The sequence below is a fragment of the Lygodium microphyllum genome, chromosome 10 (genome assembly GCF_053477565.2).
Source record: "Lygodium microphyllum isolate KBCC chromosome 10, Lygodium_microphyllum_v1.1.10, whole genome shotgun sequence".
Classification (NCBI taxonomy): Eukaryota; Viridiplantae; Streptophyta; class Polypodiopsida; order Schizaeales; family Lygodiaceae; genus Lygodium; species Lygodium microphyllum.
The window spans coordinates 25,117,706-25,139,064 of NC_141144.1; the positions used below are offsets into that span (position 1 = coordinate 25,117,706).

Here is a 21,359-nt window from a genome sequence, read left to right on the forward strand (position 1 = left end):
AATGAAGTAGAAGAGCCTAAACCAATTAAAGTGAGCATTTCGATGGAGAAAGGATTCAAGAAAGACTTGACAGAGCTATGCAAGAAGTTTCAAGATATATTTGCATGGGATTACAATGTTATGAAAGGGTTATCTAACAATGTGTCAACACATGATTAACCTTTAAAAGATGCTAAGTCAATTATCAAGAAGAGGTACAAAATGAATTCCAATTATGCTAAGCAGGTTGAGGAGGAAATTAACAAGCTCTTGAGGGTTGGTTTTATAATATTACATGCAACAACAATTTCAAACCCTTTCTTGATACCCTTTAATTATTCCCTTATTGATGATGTAGAAGGGCATGAGATTTACATATTTTTAGATGGGATCTTTGGTTATAATCAGATCAAGATGCATCTAAATGATATGGATAAGATTTCATTTAGCACTTAAAGGGGAGCTTATGCTAGTATTTGTGCTGAATTTTTTTTCTTGAAGAATGGACCTTTAGAGTTTCAAGGAGCTACTCACAAGACCTTTGATCCATACTTAACAACCTTTGTGAGAGTGCATATTGATGACTTTTTTGTTTTTGGTAGAAGGAATGAGCACCTAAAGCATTTAAGGCTATGTTTTGAGAGATGTGCAAAATTTGGCATGTCCTTAAATCCATTCAAGTCAAACTTTGTAACTAAGCGGGGAGTATTGTTGGGCCATATTTTGTTGAAAGAGAGAATGGCTATTGACATAAGGAAGATAACAAACCCCAATTGACAGGAAGACTTGCAAGATGGATGTTATTGCTACACTAATTTGACTATAAGGTGATTCATACCCATGGCAAAGAGCATGTAGTAGTGGCAGATTATTTGAGTAGGTTGGAGAATGATGATCTTGAAGCTAGAGTTCTCGATTAGGTGTCAAATGCTAATTTATTTGAGGTACATGCCATGGATCTTGACTCTTATTATGATCATTTGTTTCATTTCCTGGATGAAGGAGCATTGCCTATACATTTGACCAATCAAAGGAGGAATTAGATTTGAAGGGAAGGTCTTATAAGGCTATATTGCATACCCTATATCAAAGAGGTGTGGATAACATTCTCAAGAGGTGTGTCCCTAAGTATGAGTAGCGTGTTCTACTTCGTGAAGCCCATGTAGGCTTATCATGTGGACATTTTTCAGGTGAGATTACTAGGGAGAAGATAATATAGGCTAGCTTATGATGACCAACTATCTTGAAGAGGCAATGCCCAAGAATGCCAACGTCGTGCCAAGTGTTACTAATATGGTTACACCTTTTGTAGAATCTCAGTTATTTCTCGATGTCCATGAGATGATTATGTGAGAATGGTTTTTGAAATTTGGTTTTTATGATTATACAAAATTACATTGATATCAATGTGCTTCCAATATACATGCTTCCTTTTAGCTCGACATGCTAAGGCAATCAAATGGTAAATCACTCACAATGTTGATTTGAATGTTGAAATTATAGCACATGCATTTTCTTGGCCTATTAATGATAATTTGATGAGCTAGGAGTGCTCAAATGAGTAGATGCATGCAAAATTTAGGGATCTTTGTGGTTGTCGCAATGTTTATATACTGAAGAGACTAGATGTAGGCAAGAAGTTGCACCTTTGATGGTTCATGGAACAGTTCATGTTCTTCATTAAGACAAAAAGTAACTCAAGGGACACACATGGTATTATTTGGTGTGCCAAGAATGTATGAACACCAAATTGGGACATATTGCTTTTGGACAAATTAATGGTAGAGATCTGGGTGGTGAAAGCCTGGAAATTATGCTAGAAGTCTAGAGAAGGATATATGCTATCAAGTCTATACGATAATGTAAGGTCTCTTTATCTAGAGTTGACCATGGAGTATCTTGTGAAAGCTAATCACTAGGGTTTGCAAGAGGATGTTGATGTTTAAAAGGTTAAATCCAAGGACAAGGATCAAGTAGAGCTCACAAAAAATATTGATACATTGTTCAATGGGGATTCATAAAAGTTGGCAATTTATAGGGATGTGCTTTAAGTGGGTTGTGAGGAATCATATGCTAGACAAGTTGCTAGTGGCTTAGCCACTAATAGAGCTATGGCATCACTTAAACAACATATGATTGGTATGCAAAAAATAGTTGATGATACAATGCATGTGAGGAGGAAATGAAGATTTGAAAAATCCAAGTGGATACTATGGGTATGCATGGTGGGGTGCAACATTCTTTTCCTAGTGATGTTAAATCTAATGTGATGGAATCTAAAGTAGAGAAAATGACTTCTTCATTTAGTTTGCATCTATTTGTAGCTTGTAGTAGGCCATGAGTATGATGGAGAAGTTGATGGGGTACTTTCAGTAGTTTGTAAAGGAGACAATTGTGAAAATGACAATGGTCTTGGATTTGCAAGGTCAGCTTCATGAAAGCAAAAAAAAAATCAAATGCTTTGGTTTTGGATCTAAAGATGAAGACAAAGTAGCTTGATGCATTAAAGCCACCATCAAGTGAAAGATTTGGAATGAGTTATTGTTAGAGACAAGATGTTGGCAACATAGTTTTAAAAATGGACTAAAGAGCTAAAGACTAAATGCATGGTAGAAATGTAGGGGTTTGCATGTGCTTATGTAACATTCTAGGTTGGGTATAAATTGTTGGAAGAATGATTTCAGTCATTATCTCAAGTGGAGGAACATATATTACAAAATGTACAAGTTGATGCATGGAAACTTATTGTTGAGAGGATGATAGCTATTATTACTAGGTCATATGATGTTCTACATGGTTCTTTTATGTCATCTTCTCAAGAATCTTTGTTTTAGGAAAAAGAGGTTCTGGCCAATAAAGTTGCAAAACTTGAAGAGCAATGTCAATCATTGAACATGAAGTTATGAAGTGCTTTGGATGTACTTCAGTTGTTACAGCAAAAGGAAGTTGTTAAAGATGTTGGGAAAGAAGATGTTCCACTACAACAAAAAGGCTCCATAGATGCGCTTGTAGACGCAATATTTGAATTGTGTTAAAAAATTTCGAGCATGTTTATTACTGCATCTCCTAGCGTGTCTAAAATTTCGCGTCTACAAGCGCGCTTATAGTGAAAACTACATACACATATAGACGCAAAAACAGACACAAATATAGATGGATGTGCTCCATAAATATATAATCATATTTATAAAAAAGTAGATATATTCAAATTCTGCATCTATAGAGGTGTGTAATTGCGCGTCTAAAAAGGCATGTAATTTGCAAATTTTTGACGATTATAGACACGCATTTTTCCTGCAATTTAGAGGTGCGGATAGACATGCAAAACAGAGTATGAAAAAAAAAACCAAAGAGCATGTGGATTTGCAAGACACATGCTCTTTGGTTTTTTTTCCCCCATCAAATTGTATGCTTAGGGAAAGTAGAGAGAGATTATTATACTGAAAGCAAAAGAATGTGGAGAGCCAAAGTCCATATATTGATAATAATACATGATGAGCATACTGTACTGAAACATTTGTACATATTTTGAAGATTTTTGTACTGAAAACAAAACAATGTAGAACACAAAATTTCATATATAAAGATGAAATGTTTTTACATTATGAGTTCTAGTGCTTGTGACCTCAAGCATGGTCGTGGTCGCAAGCACTAGCTGAAAGTAATACATATAAAAAATTAAAACTACAAGGCCAAGGGGAGGCATGCATGCACGGGGCTCATCTACATCTCCTCAAAAGAGGCATCATCATTGTCGCTACCACCACCACTGCCGATGCCAGTGCCGCCACCGCTACTGCTAGTCTCCCCTTCGCTATCCTCGACTACATCAGGGTTTGCCTACACAAAGGATTAAGGTATATAAATACCATTGCAAACAACAAATTAGAGTTACCTATACTTTTCATGTAAAAAATATAACATACCTCTTCTGGCTATGGAATCCTCATGGCACGATTGTATTGCTCCTCCGTGATCAGTCCCTCCTCGTAGAGATGCTGCCAAGTGGACGCCCAGTTATGACCTCGATGGTAGCCTACCTCTCTAGAAGTAGGCATCCTACCAACGATATGATACTATGAATTTTTTTAAACATGCAACGTATTAGAACATACTATATAATGAATTGAAACAAATTACAAAATTTAATTTTAAAAAAATTCAAATAATACTTACAAACTCAGCCTCCCATGACTCCTTGCCACCCGATCCATAATGCGACGATCTCATGGTTGCCATCTAGATACGTCGCACCTCTACATGCTGGTGACTTGTCATTTTCTCTGCTGCTCTCTTCTTGGCCTCTTTCCACTCCCTGCAGTGGCAATTGGGTGGTTGGCCATATCCAGGGCGCCCCTGCTCTTGTCTCTGCAGTGACTCCTTGGCACGCATCATAAGGTGAGACCTCTTGTTATGAAGTGTGTCTCTCACTTTTACCGTCCCCAAGCATTTGAGAATCGTGAATTCTTAGGATTAGGGTACCTTCTATGTACTGCCCTTAGCACCTCTTGCCACAAACCACTTTTTTGGTGCTTGAAGGGAATCATACAATCTTTGTATATGGCATGCACGACACTCCTCAAGTAGGCTATCACTTCCCTCCCCTGAGGGTTATGCAAGATACCACCAACATCTGATAGAGTAGTACATTTGTGGAGGCTCACCTCTCTCACTTCCTGGTGATGGTGATCGAGAGCCACCTCCTAGGCAACCCCCACAAAGCCCTCGACCTCCTCGTCCTCCTGCACGACTCTCCCTCATCCCTCCACGGGCACTACCCTCTACCTCACTTGATGCACGTGCTTCTGCAGATGCACGTGCTTCAACTGATCCATGTACTTCAGTTGATCCCTGTGCATCAGCTAATCTGTGTGTATGCATAGTGCGTGGAGTACCTGTTAGAGGTGTACCAAGGTTTGGTGTTTGTGCGGTAGTGCTAGGCAAAGATGTGATAGGTGTCCCAAACATGACACTAAAAACCTCCTCTGCAGTGGGAGGGCGACCAAGATAACTGGTCATCTTCCCCATGAATTGCTTCTTGTTCAGAAAACCTAAAAAAAAAACTACTAACACCTCTAGAAAACTCCACTAACGTGTTGTTCATGCGTTCCAAATCAGGATCAGTGCTAGAAGATCCAGGATTCCACATCTACACAAGCAAGAATCCATTACTACCCACGTCTATACCCGCGTCTATACCCACATCTATATCCGCGTCTACTCTACATTCTGGACACGCGAATAGACGCAAAAGAATAATACTAAACAAACAAAAAAACTCAGACCTTAACTCTAATTAATTATACCGATAGCGCGTCTATATACGCATCTAAAAATGCGTCTAGACTGTTAGCCAAACGCGCAAAGTCAAACCATATTTTCAAATATTGTTATAAAAAACAACACGAAGCCTCCATAGTGTCTGAAGCATGTAAAGAGAGAGAGAGAGAGAGACAAACAGACAAAGAGAAAGCAAAGAAGATTGAGAGAAAGAATAAGAACTTACCTTCTTTGCTTGTTTCGACGGGTGGCGGCTAGGTTGCAAGCTCCTTGTCCACCTCCTCCCTTCCCTTGATAGGTTGCTTGATTCTTCTTCTCTTCCTTGTTGTTTGGCTCTTGTTCTTTACTCTCTGGCTCTTCCTTCCTCCTCTTTTTACTCTTATTTCCTTCCCTCCTTGTCTTCGTGAAGTGATAGATAGACATGATTAGTAATGTCGAGCTCGAACTGCAGAAAATGCGCAAAAAATGTAGGAAAGCACTAGTTTGAAAAGAAAGCCACAAATTTTTTATTAAAAAAATTATATTCACATGGCCCGTCTATAAGTGCATGTGATTGCGCGTCTATATGTGCAGATAAAAGATATTATACGCGTTGATAGACACGATTACAATTAAACTTATTAAAATGCTAGCTTATGGTTGTTTTTGGATCAACATGACTTCCCTAGTCTTTCAATATCAAAATGTTTGTCTCCATGTTGTAAGTATCAAAATATTTAGGGAATATGACATATATGCCAAATGAAATCATATATGTCCTTATCATTCAGGTGTAATTATGTCGTCATCTTCTACTAGTATGGGACATGCTGAGTCAACAAATAGTACATCCTCCAGTGAGGACGAGACATTGTGTCTTCACAATCGAGACACTTGGCTACGAAGGAAAATCAAATGTATGTGTGATCGTTGTCAATGATGTTTTTTTAAGCACGTCGAATCACAATGTCAAACCTCAGCATGTACGGAGAGTGGGACCAAGAAAAAGACCTAGTAATTTTTACTACTTTATTTGCGCAAATATTATTGGTCTATGTTGCGTCTTCACCATTAAATAAAACCTCCTTTTATTTATTGATCAGGATGCGGTATCACATTCTCAAATGGTCCCTCCAGGGCGTCGAGAGGCTGCGAAGCATTGACGTGAGGAGGCAGAGTCCTCAAGAAGAGTAGAGACTGATGGCAACGATAGCAGCCCTCTTCAAATGCCCCATCAAGTTTTGGAGGAAGAGATTTTGGACAACATGGTGCACGATTTATTTTCCCATGAGGTTCGGGGGGAGGGCGCCACTAGAGAGACAGATGACCCACTACACATCGTCGAAAACTCCATTGTACGAAGGTTGTACATACTCCATTCTACGTGCATCTCTCGAGATACTGAACTTACAAACCTTTTATGGATGGAGTAATGCTAGCTTGAATACATTATTGTATGTATCATTTGATATTAATTCATAAATGCTTCTAGATAATATTCATGATTTGTTAACTCTGTTTCCACAATGTATGCAGGTTATTGTCACAAATACTTTCAAATAGAAATAAGTTACCAACTAGAAGGGAGCAAGCAAGGCGTTTCTTGACATCTCTTGGAGGTCTCGATTACATTAAAATCCATGCATGTGTCAATGATTGCATCTTGTTTCGTGGGGATCATGCATCTGCACAACAGTGTCCTATTTGTGGTGAACCAAGATACAACCAAGAGATGAAATCAATGGATGTGCCTTGTAAGGTTTTGTGAAATTTTCCTATTATTCCACGTATTCAACTTATGTTTAAGTGTGAATCTATTGCGAGACTCATGTCATGGCATGCTAGTCACCATTCAAGTGATGGAAAGTGGAGAATTCCTTCAGACACACCAGCTTGGCAATACGTAGACAATTTGTGGCCTACTTTCAAAGAAGAGCCCAAAAAATTGAGATTTGGGTCTAGGATTAGATGGAATAAATCCATTTGGCATCAAAAGCACCTCATATAGTGTATGGCCAATGGTATTGGTGAACTATAATATCCCTCCGTCCATGGCAATAAAAAAAGGACATGTAATGTTGTCCCTTTTGATTCCTGGAAAACACAAAGTAAAAAACATGGACATTTACTTAGAGCCTTTGATCAAGGAGGTAGAAATGCTATGGAGAGGTATTGAGGTGCAAGATGTGAGTGCATCATTGTCCTCTAGAGATTTCACTTTAAAGGGCATGTTGTTGTGGACCATGCATGACTTTCTAGGCTATGGAGAGTGTTCAGGTAGTTGCGTACTCTATTTTATTCATTCTTACCCTTAATCAAATATATATCATCATTAACCCACTTGTTTCTACAGGTTTAACTACATCAGGATATCATGCATGCCCAATTTGTGGTCCCTCTCGTGTTTCTTCTAGACCGACATGCTTGAATAAGGTTATCTATGACAATCATCATCGTTTTCTTCCTATTGACCACCCCAAATATGCACCCCCCACTAATGGAAGAACTCCACAGTCTCTGACCATTCAAGATTGGAAGGACACTTGGACACACGCCAATGATCATCCTCCACTCAGCATGAGTTGGTAACCAGTTTGCTTCTTTTATTTGTCTTTAAAGTACGCTCCATTATGAGAACGAGAAACAATATTTTTTTGTGCCTTAGATTCTCTATATTTTTTCATCTCCCATATTGGACTGAACTCAAGATCAATCACCTATTGGATCCCATGCATATATTCAAGAATGTTGCCTCTACATTATGGGATCACTTAATTGGGACTCGTGATTCTATCAATGTAAGGGAGGATTTACGTAGCATTGGACGTATGAGACGAGCTTGGCCACGCATCGTACCCAGAGGAAAGATCGAGTTATCGCATGCACCTTGGATGTTGTCGAAGACCGAAAAGAAGATGGTGAAGTAGCAAATATGTAGCTTTCAAACTTCCACAGGATATATGAGATGCCTCAAGGGAGCCTTCATAAAGAAAAAGAAAAGAGGTGTGGAGCAACTATCCGGTTTGAAGTCTCACGATTGGCACAAAAGGATTCAGGTAAGGATTTTCATAGCCGTAAATATATTAATTAGTGGAGTAACTATGTAGACTAATTAACAATGTATGAATATTTACATACAGTTCATCCTTCCTACTAGTATATCCCATTGTCTTTCGAAAGATGTGTATGATATCATTTACAAGATGGGTGAGCTCACAAGGTATGTATACATTATACTTATTTTTTAGTTTACATATTACGTACATCACATAGTAAACCCGCTTGAATTTATGGACAAAACTAATCATCGTTCTCAATTGCATGTTGGTAGATTTGTGAGTTTGAAGGAAATCAATCCAAATACGTTGCAAGAGGCTCTAGTATTGTCCATTGAGGTGGTTTGTTTGGTGGAGGAAACTTTTCCTCGCTCCATTTTGACTACTCAAGTACACTTATCGTATTTCTGATTGATGAGATCACAATTTGTGGGGTAGTTCATGCAAGGTGGATGTTTTTTCTAGAGCGCTTTATGAAAACCCTAAAAGATTTTGTAAGGAAAAATGCATGGCCCGAGGTAAGCATGGCTGAGGGTTGGTTAATGCAATCATCCCTTGTACAAATCTCTGAATATCTTACTAAAGTAGACCCCTCTTTACCACGACTATGGAAAGATGATGAAGATTTGAGGATGACCTCTATAATACCTCAAGGAAAAGGAAGGAGCAAAGTGCTAATGAAAGAGAAACTTTGTAAGTTAAATGTATTTTGTGTGCTTAACAGCGAAGTAATGAACAAATGGGTGACACTATATAAAGAAGCAAGGGCAAGAAGAGTAAGCGAAAGGCAAGCATTTCATGCTAGACATGGACATAATGTCCAATATCTAGAACATTTAAGTGTGCTTCCATGTCATATTGATATAGATTGGTTACATGAATAAATGGACAAGATGGAAAAAGAGGAGGCGATGGATATATTGCAAGAGGAGTGGGAATACGCACGAGGTTGCTTATCAAAGGTGAGGCATACTTATAATTAAATTATCTTTAGTTATATGTGATATAATAATTCCACATGTTTTATCTTTAACTAAATCATTAATATGATCTCAACAATGTACTACTAGTGCACAATGCTATTTGGTGTGAAGGCAAACATTTTCGAACTCAACATATAGATGATAAGAGAAATACCCAGGATTGTGGTATCCTTGCAAACTTCTAGGATACCAATGCTACCATGGAAGGTTATTATGGCTTGATCCAAGATATTTTGAAGCTTGACTTTAGGCGATTTTTTATATATGTACTAGATGTGAAGTGGTTGAAAGAAGTAGTAACAACGGGTGAGCATTGCACAATTAGACGTCATCCAAGTGGTTTTGTAGTGATTGACTCTACAAAATTTCACCAAGGCAAGAATGACACATTCGTACTACCTCAACAATGTGAGCATGTATATTAGAAGCTATTTATTTTCATATATATTACTTCTTGATACATTCTCAAAATACAATAAATATCTAAGTTTCTTACTCTTTTTTTTTAAATGCAGGTTGTGTATCACCCAATGGTAAACAATAACCGATGGTGGCACGTCATCCCCATATCTAATCGTTCAAAACCAATATATGGCAATGCTACCAACATAGAGATAGTTCATGACAATCCAATAATCAATGATGATGTACATGATGATGCCATGATCGATGATATACATGATGCAATGCAAGATGATCCCCGCGAGGATGTTGAAGGAAGCGCAAAAGAGGATAACAGCATGGTTGCAGATGATGATGAAGAAATTGAGCATAGCAATACATCTGATAGTGGAATAGACTTATTTGTTTCATTGCCTATTGGTAACATAGACCTAGAGGTAGATAGTCTAGCAAGGGACGATCTCATTGAAGATGAGATTAATCATTCATTGTAGCATATAATTAGCTTTGAATGTTTGGATGTATATTTGTAATACTCAGAAACAACTAAAATATCAATTAGAGCCGTTTACTTTTGTGATACATATAACGTTTGTTGTGTTATAGTATTAGAATTGAAAATGCACATCCAAAGAACAATGCACCAAGATGCACAAAGAAGTACAATTGGGTAAGCTATATTAGACCACAAAGAAGTAAAGTTGGTAATGTATTCTAAAAAATACTAGCTGTTAAGATGTCTGATCATATTTACGGACTTTATGAGAAATGAAAAATCTGTGCGTTTATTTTCACATCTATAAGCGCGTTTAAAAACGTGGGTATATAGACACATTTTTCACGTCTATATACTAGCGCCAATAGACGGGCTGATAAACGTGCCCACTATTTCGTGTGTACAGTGCGCATCTATAGGGCCTTTCTCTTGTAGTGTTCTGAAAGAGAACTTGAAGGATGTGTAAGATGAGATTTTGGATGTGGATCTATATGGAGCTGTGTAGTTGTAGATGGCTTCATTGCAATGTTAGACCATTGTGCCTCATGTACCTTTTCATCTTTTATAGTTGTTATAATTCATCTTACTGTTTCCTTTAGTTTCATTGAAGGATGGTTGTTCTTATGTAACCTCCTGATATATATTTTTAGATCTATCTTTTGATATAATGAAATCATGTATGATAGCACTCGTTTTGGGGGGTTCATGATTTCATTATGTCATGATTTTGAAAGATAGATCATGATTTTGGGGTTCAAGATAATGTATTTTCTTGATTTCTCATGACGTATTCTGAAAGGTTGTATTATGTTCTTGAAAATAATATACAATATGTGGTCATTTTTCTAATTCAAGAATCTTAGAGGTTGCAATTATGGATATTCATGGAAAATCTATATGATGTGTTGTTCCCAAAAGGCCATAACATGGCTACACATTTCAAATGTTTGTGTGGAAACACCAAGGGGCATGGAGAGCCATTATCCACTTCAATGGAAACTATATCTGCAGGGATAGGACTATAGGGGGATCAACAAAAGATGTAGGTAGACCCTTGGAAGGAGAAGAGTATGTGAGGAAGATAAATAAATAAGATCCATATGTTGACATTGGTCACTCGCAAGAAGTGTTAGCCCAACTTGGAACATAGTTAGGTAATTTATTTGGTTGCTACTCCTTTCAAGACCATATAGGAAGCACTAAATAACTCCTTTGATGAACAATGAATCAAAGTCTTTGTTGGCATGAATCTATCTTACAAAAACTAGCATAATAGCCTTCACAAGGGTTTGTAACCATAGGATTGAAAGGCTTGATGAGGTGATAAATTTATTCTCTGTATGAGCATCTCAAGAGTTTATCTATACACCAATTTCATGATTTTCTTAGAGGCCAAAAATTCTCAGGCTACTAGAAAGACATCACCATTGTATGGAAGAGATAAAGCCTTCCCTAGACTCTTAGAACGTAGAATAATAGTGGCATCACTCAGTGCACTAGGAAGGCACATAGATGGAAAGATCTTCAAGTATGAGGGGGAGTTGTTAGCTATAAAATCACACAAGGCAACCTTGTGGATAAGACTGGATTTAAAAAGGGAGGAATAATCCCTGGAGACAAAAGGGACATATTGGACTAGTTGGGATGCCATTCAGGTTATGGACAAACATGCACACCAGGACTAGAAAATAAAAGACAAAATTAAACCAATAAGATCTCTATAAAGGATAGACCCTAGATGACACAATAGACAACTCCTAGGCAATCCACAATCTACATAAGAAATCGGGCATGTCCTATGCTCTCATGGAACTGCTAGCTTGGTGAAATGCATATAATTATGCACCCAATACTCCATCATCAAGCACACACAAAAATAAGAGAAAAAATCTCAAGCACACTAAATCCCTCACAACATAGTCATGACCACCAAACAAAATGACAAACTAGAAGAATAAGGCAGAATTGAACTAGTCATACAGTTACACTATCGAAAAGGCTGGTAAGGATGGTCATAAAGACCCACTGAAGAATTATGCACCCACAATCCTCGGATTGCATTCATTTATCAAATATTTGGTGTGGTGCGAGTTGATTAAAATTTTGATTTTAAGAAATTTATTAGCAATGGGTGAGAATTTTATTACGTGATCAATCTTAAAAAAGAAAGTGATGGTTCCTTGTTATTTTCCTTAACCTATTATTAGATTCGTATAGTGCATTAATGCTCCTAGACATCATGACAAACATAAGGACTCTCTAAATGCAAATTCTTAAATTAAAAATAAAAGTGTATTGAGCACTTTTTTTTCGCATGCATGTAATGCATGTGCAAAGGTGTCCATGGCTTTTATTACAAATTAATATGGTGGTTGCATATGTGCTAAAAAAAAAGGGAAAGAAGAAAACCTGGAGGGTGTGTGAATGCACCCTAAATCTAATGGAAAGTGTATTTGCAAACTATATCATTGTGACAACCAAAGAAATATGTAGAGATGTAAGGAGAATACAAACATCCACAAAAAGATTTAAAAATATGGTGATGGTGGCGTGCAAGTTTGTGTTGTTGTTTCTTTTTTTCCATGACTATGGTACATTATTTGAGGTGGTGGGTTCCTTGGTTTGTTTTTTCTTTTTTCTTTTTTCTTTTAAGAAATAATATTGTGGACTCTTTTTAGGTATAACTGTCAAGCAGTTGTATGCAACCTTGCAAAGCTGTCTATTTTTGGATTTGCCTTTTGTTTTTGTTGTTTTTAAATTTTATTTTATTTTTTCCAATGTTAGATTTTTAGTTTTTTTGGTTAATTTTGGTTTAAAGAAAATGATTTTTTGATTTCTAGATTTGAGTATTGTGTTTCTTTCTTTTTTCCACTTTTTGGATTTTTTTAAAAAATTTGAGCTAAACTTTAAACTAAACACATGATAGTCAAAAACTTCCGAACACATATCATGTAAACATCGACATTGTCGACATAGTCAAGCTCCGTGTGTGTCTTATACGTGAACAACAACTAGCACAAAGCCATGGGAATGAGCAAAACAACTAATCAGGATGTGAACGGTGGTGGGAATAATGTCCTAGGAGTAGCAAAATGAACCTATTCATGAGAATAATAGCCCATAAGAGGAGCTCAAACCATGTAGAGAATAGCATAGGAAGGGGTGCAAAGATGAAACAAAAGAGAAAAACATGTGACCGCTTCCCCCATGAAACTAGGTTGACAAATGCAGCTCAGTAAAGGAGTATGAAGTTCTATATGCAGTTCTTGCCACCTATTTGCACAAAATTTTGACTACATGTTTCTTGGCATTCTTTCTTTGGTCAATTTGGTATTAGCCTTGGGCTCTTTTGATGAAGAAGCCACACAACCCTATGTTTGCAGAATTGTGTCTCTAAAATCTGTTATTTCTAGGCTTTGATTGAAGCTCTTGAGTAAAAATGGCATCACCTTTGTACAAGGATGATAAATTTTTTTCATCTTAATAGTAATTCTAATAAAATAAATAAGTGAAATCAATAAACAATAACAACACATCAAAAATGAAAAAAACTAAATGAAATGAGAAAACATGTGATATAGCATGTCGAAGAGTTGGCATAAATCTCTTCGTAATTAAATAATTATGGGAGAAGCTGCAATTCCCGCATCCATTAAAAATATCCGGTTTGTTGAAGCTTTACGTTTTCCTTTTTTTTTTTAGTATGTTTGAAAGTTTGTTACGCTTTTGTTTTTTCCATATGTTCAAAAGATCATTGTCTTTCATTTTTATTTCACTATTATTTAACTATTAACTAACATAAATATGTCCACTAATAGTGCAACTATCAATTACATGCTAATATTACAAGTACTATTCATATTACAAAAGTGTATCTAATTTACTAATTACACTAGAACTATTAAATTTACTAACAAAAACTAAATAAATAATCATGTTGACTAATTATAATAAACTAATATTGACTAATTATAATAAACAAAAAAGATGAAGAATAAAATTATTTAAACTAATCCTAAAAAGAACGAACGACAAAGATTTGAATCTAACCTTAATGAATTGAAAATACGAAGGAAAAAGTTGTTTAAACTAATCCTTAAAAGAACGAATGATGAATATTTGAATCTAACCTTTTCTCTTGCAAACACAATGATTGAGGAATTGATGTACGCATCTCCACACACTTGTGCATGACTTTCGTCTCTCCTCAAATAAGAGATAAGTTTTTGTAAGAAGAGAGTGGCCCATATACTACTTATTTGTCCCCCCTTTATATAGGCTTAAGGCTTTCCAACATTCAAAGCTTTCCTTTAAGATTTTTAAAGCTTTTGTAGTTTATAAACTTGAAAAGCCTAAAAGCTTTCAAACGTTTAAGCTTTTCTTTTAAAAAATTTCTTCAATTTTGGCCATATGCTTCATTTTTGGAGCCAAAAAAATAACAAAAAAGATAATTACAAAACATCACATAGATACACCTTTAAAAACGGAGCTAAAGGGGCAGGTGTAGGAAAGGGGGATTTCGGTGTAGTCTTGGTGTTTTCAGTGGTGGGGGGACTGGGGGATGTGGGTGGGGGTGGCTTGAAGGGGGGCTTAAGGGAGGGGGGGTTAAGGGAGAGGCTAGGTGATATGGAGGGTGGGGTGGGAGTGGAGTGGTATGATGGGAGAAGGAGCAGAGGAGGAAAGGCCCTAGGGGAGGAAGTCAACTGGTTGGGGGGTGAAGGAAGGCACTAGCTATGGTGGTGGTTTGTAGTGTCAGAGTTGGCATTGGGAAAGGTGTTGTCCCACAAGTGATTGGGAGGGTGGCTTTGTGAGGGGGAATGCACAAGGTACTATTAGAGGGTATAGCCATGGGAAGGGTGGTGACACGGTTGTGCTGCAATTGGCAGCATAGGCGGTGCCATGGACGATGTTGAGATGACAAGCTCAACACATGCGGACATTGATGATGGACCGCTGTCGTATTGCTGCGCATTCGAGGTGTGAAATCCACCCAGATGTTGTGTGTGTGACATTTGATACTTTGTACATATTTAGTTGTTGTGTTTATACTTTTGTTCTGCGTGGGTAGTATAGTGAAGAGGGAGTTTTGGGAGATGTACTACATAGGCAATCCATCAGAGAGCCATTCGGGGGTATAGCTATCGGCTACCCGCTCGCACAGACCTTATCCAAAATGCTGGATGAATGCTTGGAAAGATATCCTTTTTTGTTCGGGAGCGATGACCGACTACATGCTTGCATCACGGAGCTAGGTGTACCACTGACGAAAGAACCTGGCTTTCATCAGTTTGATATACATGGTAATCCTTTCGGATTACTGTCAGCCCATCCAACTGCTCCTTTCTTATCTATTCACCATCTGGATGAGGTGGATCATGTTTTCCCCAAGTTTGATGTCTTGGGTGCTATGCAACATCTTACTAAAGCTATGCGGACAGAACCAAGCAGCTTCTTGCAACAATGCATCTGCTACAATCGAGCTCAGAAACTGTCTATTTCAATCTCACTAGGGTATGCTGTCCAATTCTATCGTTACATCCTTCTTCCAAGGGATTTACAAAGACCAGAAATCACCTTCAAGGCTTGGAATTCAAGAGATAGTGGAACTGATTTTGACGTGGACACAAGAAGGTCCTTGAGGTCAATCTACAACAGGCCATTTGTTTTCTTCTTGGAAGACATAGTCATGGGAGAGAATGAGGTGGTTGTGAGTAGGTATAAGCGGGATACAAGCATTGACGAGAGGAAAACTTCTCCAGAGTTCTTCCTCCCGAGGAAGTGGAGTATATTCAAGTTTCAGCCAAGCCACTAAATGATCATTGGTTCTCTGTTCCAAGGAGGGAGTGTTGCAGACTTTTAGATGTGAAGAACAAAGTCTTGGAAATAACAGTGGCAACAGGCAAATGGCAGTAAAAGATAACCAGCTTTAGCACATTTCTCTCGATGGTAGGCACATTGCAAGAGAAATTTGGCTGACCTTCAAAATGTTAGATAAGAGCTGTATACATATTGTTTATTTCGAAAGGCTTATCAATTTTGAACCACGTGTTAAGATACCAAGAAAACAAGATTACAAAGGCATGTCAAAATTTGGGAGAAGGCCGCTTTTCTGAGGCTATTGTGGGAGGATCTTGAAGAAAAAAAGAAAACAGAGGATCGAATGTTTTTCTGGGTAGGAGAAAAAAGCAAAAAGGGAGGATCGTCGTCTGGTCTGGGAGGGGCGAGCTTTGCGTTTAGAGTGATGAGGAGGAGGACACTTGAAGCACCCATGATCGTGCTTAAAAGGGCGAATTTACAGAGCGAAGGCAACGGACATGAATCCAGGATGAAAATAAGAAGGGAAAGTACCTTTGTAAAACGGCATCTCATGAAGAAGGTGCAGTTGTGCTGTATGTGCATGGATTGTCATCTTGCCCTCCTCGCAGTGGCAAAACTTCCCTTCTGTATCAATTTTCCTACAACTGTGCTAAACAAGAGTCCTCAAAAGTTGTCTTTATGTGAAAGCGGCAAGTTTCGGAGAGGAAACCTCGTGTTTTGTCCCAGGATGTTGATGCTGATTCAGAAGTATTTGAACGTGGTCATATGAAGTATGCTGAGGATCATGAGGATATTCAAAAATATTTTGCAGCATTCCACCTGCATGAGAATCCACCGAGAGCAGTTATTATTGATGATTTCTGTGAGTTTTTTTTTTATGACTGAAAATTGTATGGACATCTGCGAGATCAAGGGAAATTGCTATAATTAAGACTCTGGCACTTTGTAGAGATGCTGTGGATTATGCAAATAAAGTTTCTTCGAAGGACGGGGGCTGCAAGCTCGTGGTTTCAAATACACATGTTGGACAAGGCCCTGCCTACTTTACATGTATCAACAGTGGTTTCCCACAATTCTGACGATTGAAGCGCTTGGGTCGAGTTTCATTTTGAGAACCCATCGGTTTGGCAATAGCCAAGAGGACACTCCTGCTGCAAGTGCACGATATACTCTAGCATAGGAGAGTTTGAAGCTGGAAGCTCTCTGCCCATGATCGAAAAAAATACAGCATTACTTGTATTTTTTTTTGCAACATTTAAAGGTCTTAGGAATGGAGATCAAAAGTTACTCTGGTGGTCAATGCGAGAAGCCATTTCTGTGCGCTCACGACCACTTTTTCTTCCATAACCTCAACAAAATTCAGCATTCTAGCTTTCTGCTGTACTTACTTTCCCGACACAATCTGTCAGATAAAAAGACCTTCCATTATTGCATGCTGTACACCAGCTTGGTCTTTCAGTGAGATCGGATCTATTGCTTTAAATCAGAATAATTGTTTTTGAACCATAGTCGCTGCCATGTTGGTGATCTATGCCCAGAGGCTATTCCGATTTCTTCTTCTTGAACCTTGTATTTGCTATTGGCAGAAATAAAACAGAGTCTTGGCATCATTTTCTCATCTTGCTTATTTGCCTGATTGATCTTCTATCCTGAAATTAGTCAAGGTCCTCTGAGGTCGCGACTTTGCTTTCGAAACCCTTCGACATCTTTGGTGAACCCGACGTGAAAGCGTCGTAGAAATTTCAGGATGGGAGATACTTCAGCATCTATTTCAGCCTCTTCTACAATTCCAGCTACATCCTCTACTTCAGCTCCATCAATGACTGCTGCGTCAAGTACTTCAACAGATGATCAAAAGCAGATTTTGCAGAATATGTCCATGTATATGTAGCTTTAAAATCAGTAGACAGAATTGTATATGCAGCAGCAGCAGCAGCAATTGCATCAACAACAGTTGTCTCAGCAAAGGCAACTATATTCGGAGCAGGTGAATGCAATTAGTGCGACTAAGGCGATTGAAGCAGTTGAGAATGAGAAAAAGCTATTTGATGGCCATAATGTTTCAGTATATTTGAAGACATATGAGATCAAGATGGGGTTTTTTGGAGTTCTAGCTGGACTTATGAGTAAGTACTTCCTTCGTCTTGTCACACCCGCCTTGAGGGCAAAAGTGACTGATCTTTTTATTTAAAATTCGCATTGGCAAGATTTCAAGAAGGCCCTGAAAGAAAAGTATTTCCTTGAGGACTTTGGTATGGCTACAAAGCGGTCATTTCGAGAGTGGGTCTACATGCCAAACAAAGGTCTAGCTGCTTCAGAGTTGATTCGAGAATTTGAAGAGAGGTATAGTCAGCTTGATGCCATTGAACAAAGAGCATTGGATGTTGAGAAAGTTGAGCTTTTCTTGCAAGCCGCAGATCCCGCTCTTCAGGAAGAATTGGGAGAGCTTCTTGAGGATCACACGAAGCCTATGGGTCTTAAAACAGATTGGCAAGATGCCCAGGATGTAGTCTCGACTTTGACCAAGAGAAGGATATGGAAGACTCGCCTACAGAATGGTTCTATGACACCGACACCGTCATCTGCTCCTATGCCTGCTTCTATCCCTGTTATTTCTTCTTCTCCTCAGCCAGTTTCTTGGCCTATGCCAGTGCCTACTATTTCTACTCCTCCTATTCCTCCTGTTCCATGACCGATGCCGGTTCCTTCTGCTCCAAAACCATCCACTCTATCGGTGCCTACCTCTCTTGATGACATAATCAAAGGCATAACGGATTTGACACTGGAGTCAGTTAAAGCGGAGTTGGTGGGAAAATTGAAAGAGCAGTTTGCTTCGACTACGCCTACTATTTCTTCTAGTGCTCCTAGTGCACCTAGAAGAGATCGGAGATGTATTTGGTGTGATAGTACGGACCATCAGCATTGCAGGGATTGTGAATCTTTTCAGGACGCAAGGAGGAAGAATTTGGTATTTTTGGGACAAGATGGTAAGATTTGGTTGACTGAAACTGGAGCTCCGCTTGCTACCAACTTTGGGAAAGGCAGAATGAAGAAGTTAGTGGATGACATGGCTGCGCATACTTCTTATGTAGCAGGTAGAGGAGATGCTTCTCCATATGGAGTTCAGATTGAGAAGGGATCAGAGAATCAGTCAGCATTATGGACTTATGCTATGGAGACTACAAACAAAGGAAAAATTCAGCAAATTGTTTTGATTAGTGCAGGCTCTAGCATCAGATCTGAGACATGTTGGGATTCGCCTGTTGACAGGTACTCTATTTATGCTTATTTGGCTAAGTCTCAGGGAGCAGATGTACTTGTTGAGGAGAAGCGTAAGAGGGATGAAGAAAATCCAAGTGCAGCTAAAAAGACTAGAGGGGGTGAGTTTGTTACTCCACCTACTACAGGACCGTCTTTAAGACCAGGGCCAGAACGACAGATGGAAGATGCTCAAAAGAGAGAAAAGAGGCAAGAGCCTAGAGAGAGAAAGCAGCCAGGGTTTAGATTGATGTCCGATATTGAGACATCTACGGACATGAAGAAAATCTTTAATGACAAGATACTTGGCAGTGAGGTGACTTTTACTATTTCTGAGGTTTTGGGCATCTCGAAAAGAGAGTTTCAGGGGGCGCACGATATACTCTAGCATAGGAGAGTTTGAAGCTGGAAGCGCTCTACCCATGATCGAAAAAAATACAGCATTGCTTGTATTTTTTTTGCAACATTTAAAGATACATTCCACTTTCCTTTATGTTGTATCTTATCTATAATTTGTGTTCATTGTAAAGTGTGTGGAAGAAGAAGAAGAAAACATCAAGAAAACGTTTTGGCCTCCATCTCTCTTCTTGTCTCTTGAGTGAGCTTCTCCTTGTGCATTCTGTGTGTGTTCGACGTAGCATCTTGAGCAAGTCCCCCCACCACGTGATTCTTGACATGGTATCAGAGCCGTGTCATTGAGAGAGGCTGATTTCGAAGATTGAAGTGAAGGAGAAGAAGCAAGGTTCGAGCAAGCAAGCAGCGGGTAAGAAGCTCTCACATTCTTCCACTCTCTCTCTTGGATAGTGCCTGTGGAGGCACCAGAAGCAGGGCAAAGCAAAAATCTTAGATTGCAGTGAGATTTGGTGTGCGCGAAGAGCGCTATGTATTCTGTAATTAAGCCCTTTAGGACATAAACGCAGTTATTTTGAGCATCTGAGACCGTTTCAGGCCCCGTTTTAGAGCCGCAAGGTTGCGGACAACAGTTTCAAGGTACACTGTGACTTCGGCTATATTGACCGAAAGTAGGTGCACAGGTTACAGATTTCAAATCTGTAAGTTTAAAGGTGTTTACCAGCAAATAAACACAAGGTTTATCTGCGAACTGGTTGTAGATTGCATGTATTGTTGAGCAGACAGTGAAAAAGGATGTCTGTTGTATTGCTGTGCACTACAGGTCGAGGGTTGTAGAAGATTTGCTTGCTGTTTGGTATTGGTTTTGTGATAATGGCAGAGAACAGTGGAAACCCCATCATTGAGAAGCTCGACAAGAACAACTATCCTTCATGGAAGTTTCGTGTCACGAACTTCCTTATTAGAAAAGGCCTCTACAAGTTTGTTTCAAGTGAAGAAAAGGAGCCAGAGGTGAGTGATCCTCCAACTGTAGAAGAGACAAAGGCACGGAAGGAATGGAATGCAAAAGACAAAAAGGTTATGTATTGGCTGTCTGCAGTAATTAACAATAATATATTGGGACATATTAGAAATGCAGAGAATTCATATGCAGCTTGGACTATACTTGAAATTATGTTTTTCGTAAATACAAAGGCACGAAAGATTCAACTCAAGCAAGAGTTGAATACATTGAAGAAAGGGAATATGGCTATCAATGAGTATGCACTGAAGGTAAGGAGCATTGCAGATGCCTTGGCAGCGATTGATGCAATGCCTGATGATGATGATTGGATGTCGTCTACCTTGGGTGGACTTAACAATGAAAAGGCTTGGAAGTCTTTTGTAACTTTTGTCTATGTTAGAAAGCCATTTCCAGATTTCGATGAATTGGTCTCCCTTATGATCACTGAAGAGATCAACATGCAGAGTGAGACATTTGAAAAAAGTGGTGAACAGGTCCAAGCTTTCTACTCCAATTTAGGAAGGGAACATGGCAGGTCCTCTTCAAGAGGCCATGGTATAGGATGTGGTAGTGACAACCAACAAAACAGATTGAATTAGCAATTTGGCGATATGCAGGTTTCAGGAGGTCATGGTAACTTTAGAGGCAGGGAGAGCTTTAGAGGAAGAGGTGGATCGCAGAACAGAGGTTCTAACAACTCTGTATAGTGTGTCACTACTGTGGCAAAACAGGTCATATTGCAGCCCAATGTTATG

General features: G+C 38.7%; 2 pseudogenes; both read left to right on the plus strand.

Annotated features, from left to right (window-relative positions):
- The first annotated feature begins 14,908 nt into the window (after positions 1-14,908).
- Positions 14,909-16,088, plus strand: LOC148029804 (uncharacterized; annotated as a pseudogene).
- Positions 16,089-16,493: 405 nt separating this feature from the next.
- Positions 16,494-17,526, plus strand: LOC148029805 (uncharacterized; annotated as a pseudogene).
- The last annotated feature ends 3,833 nt before the right edge of the window (positions 17,527-21,359 follow it).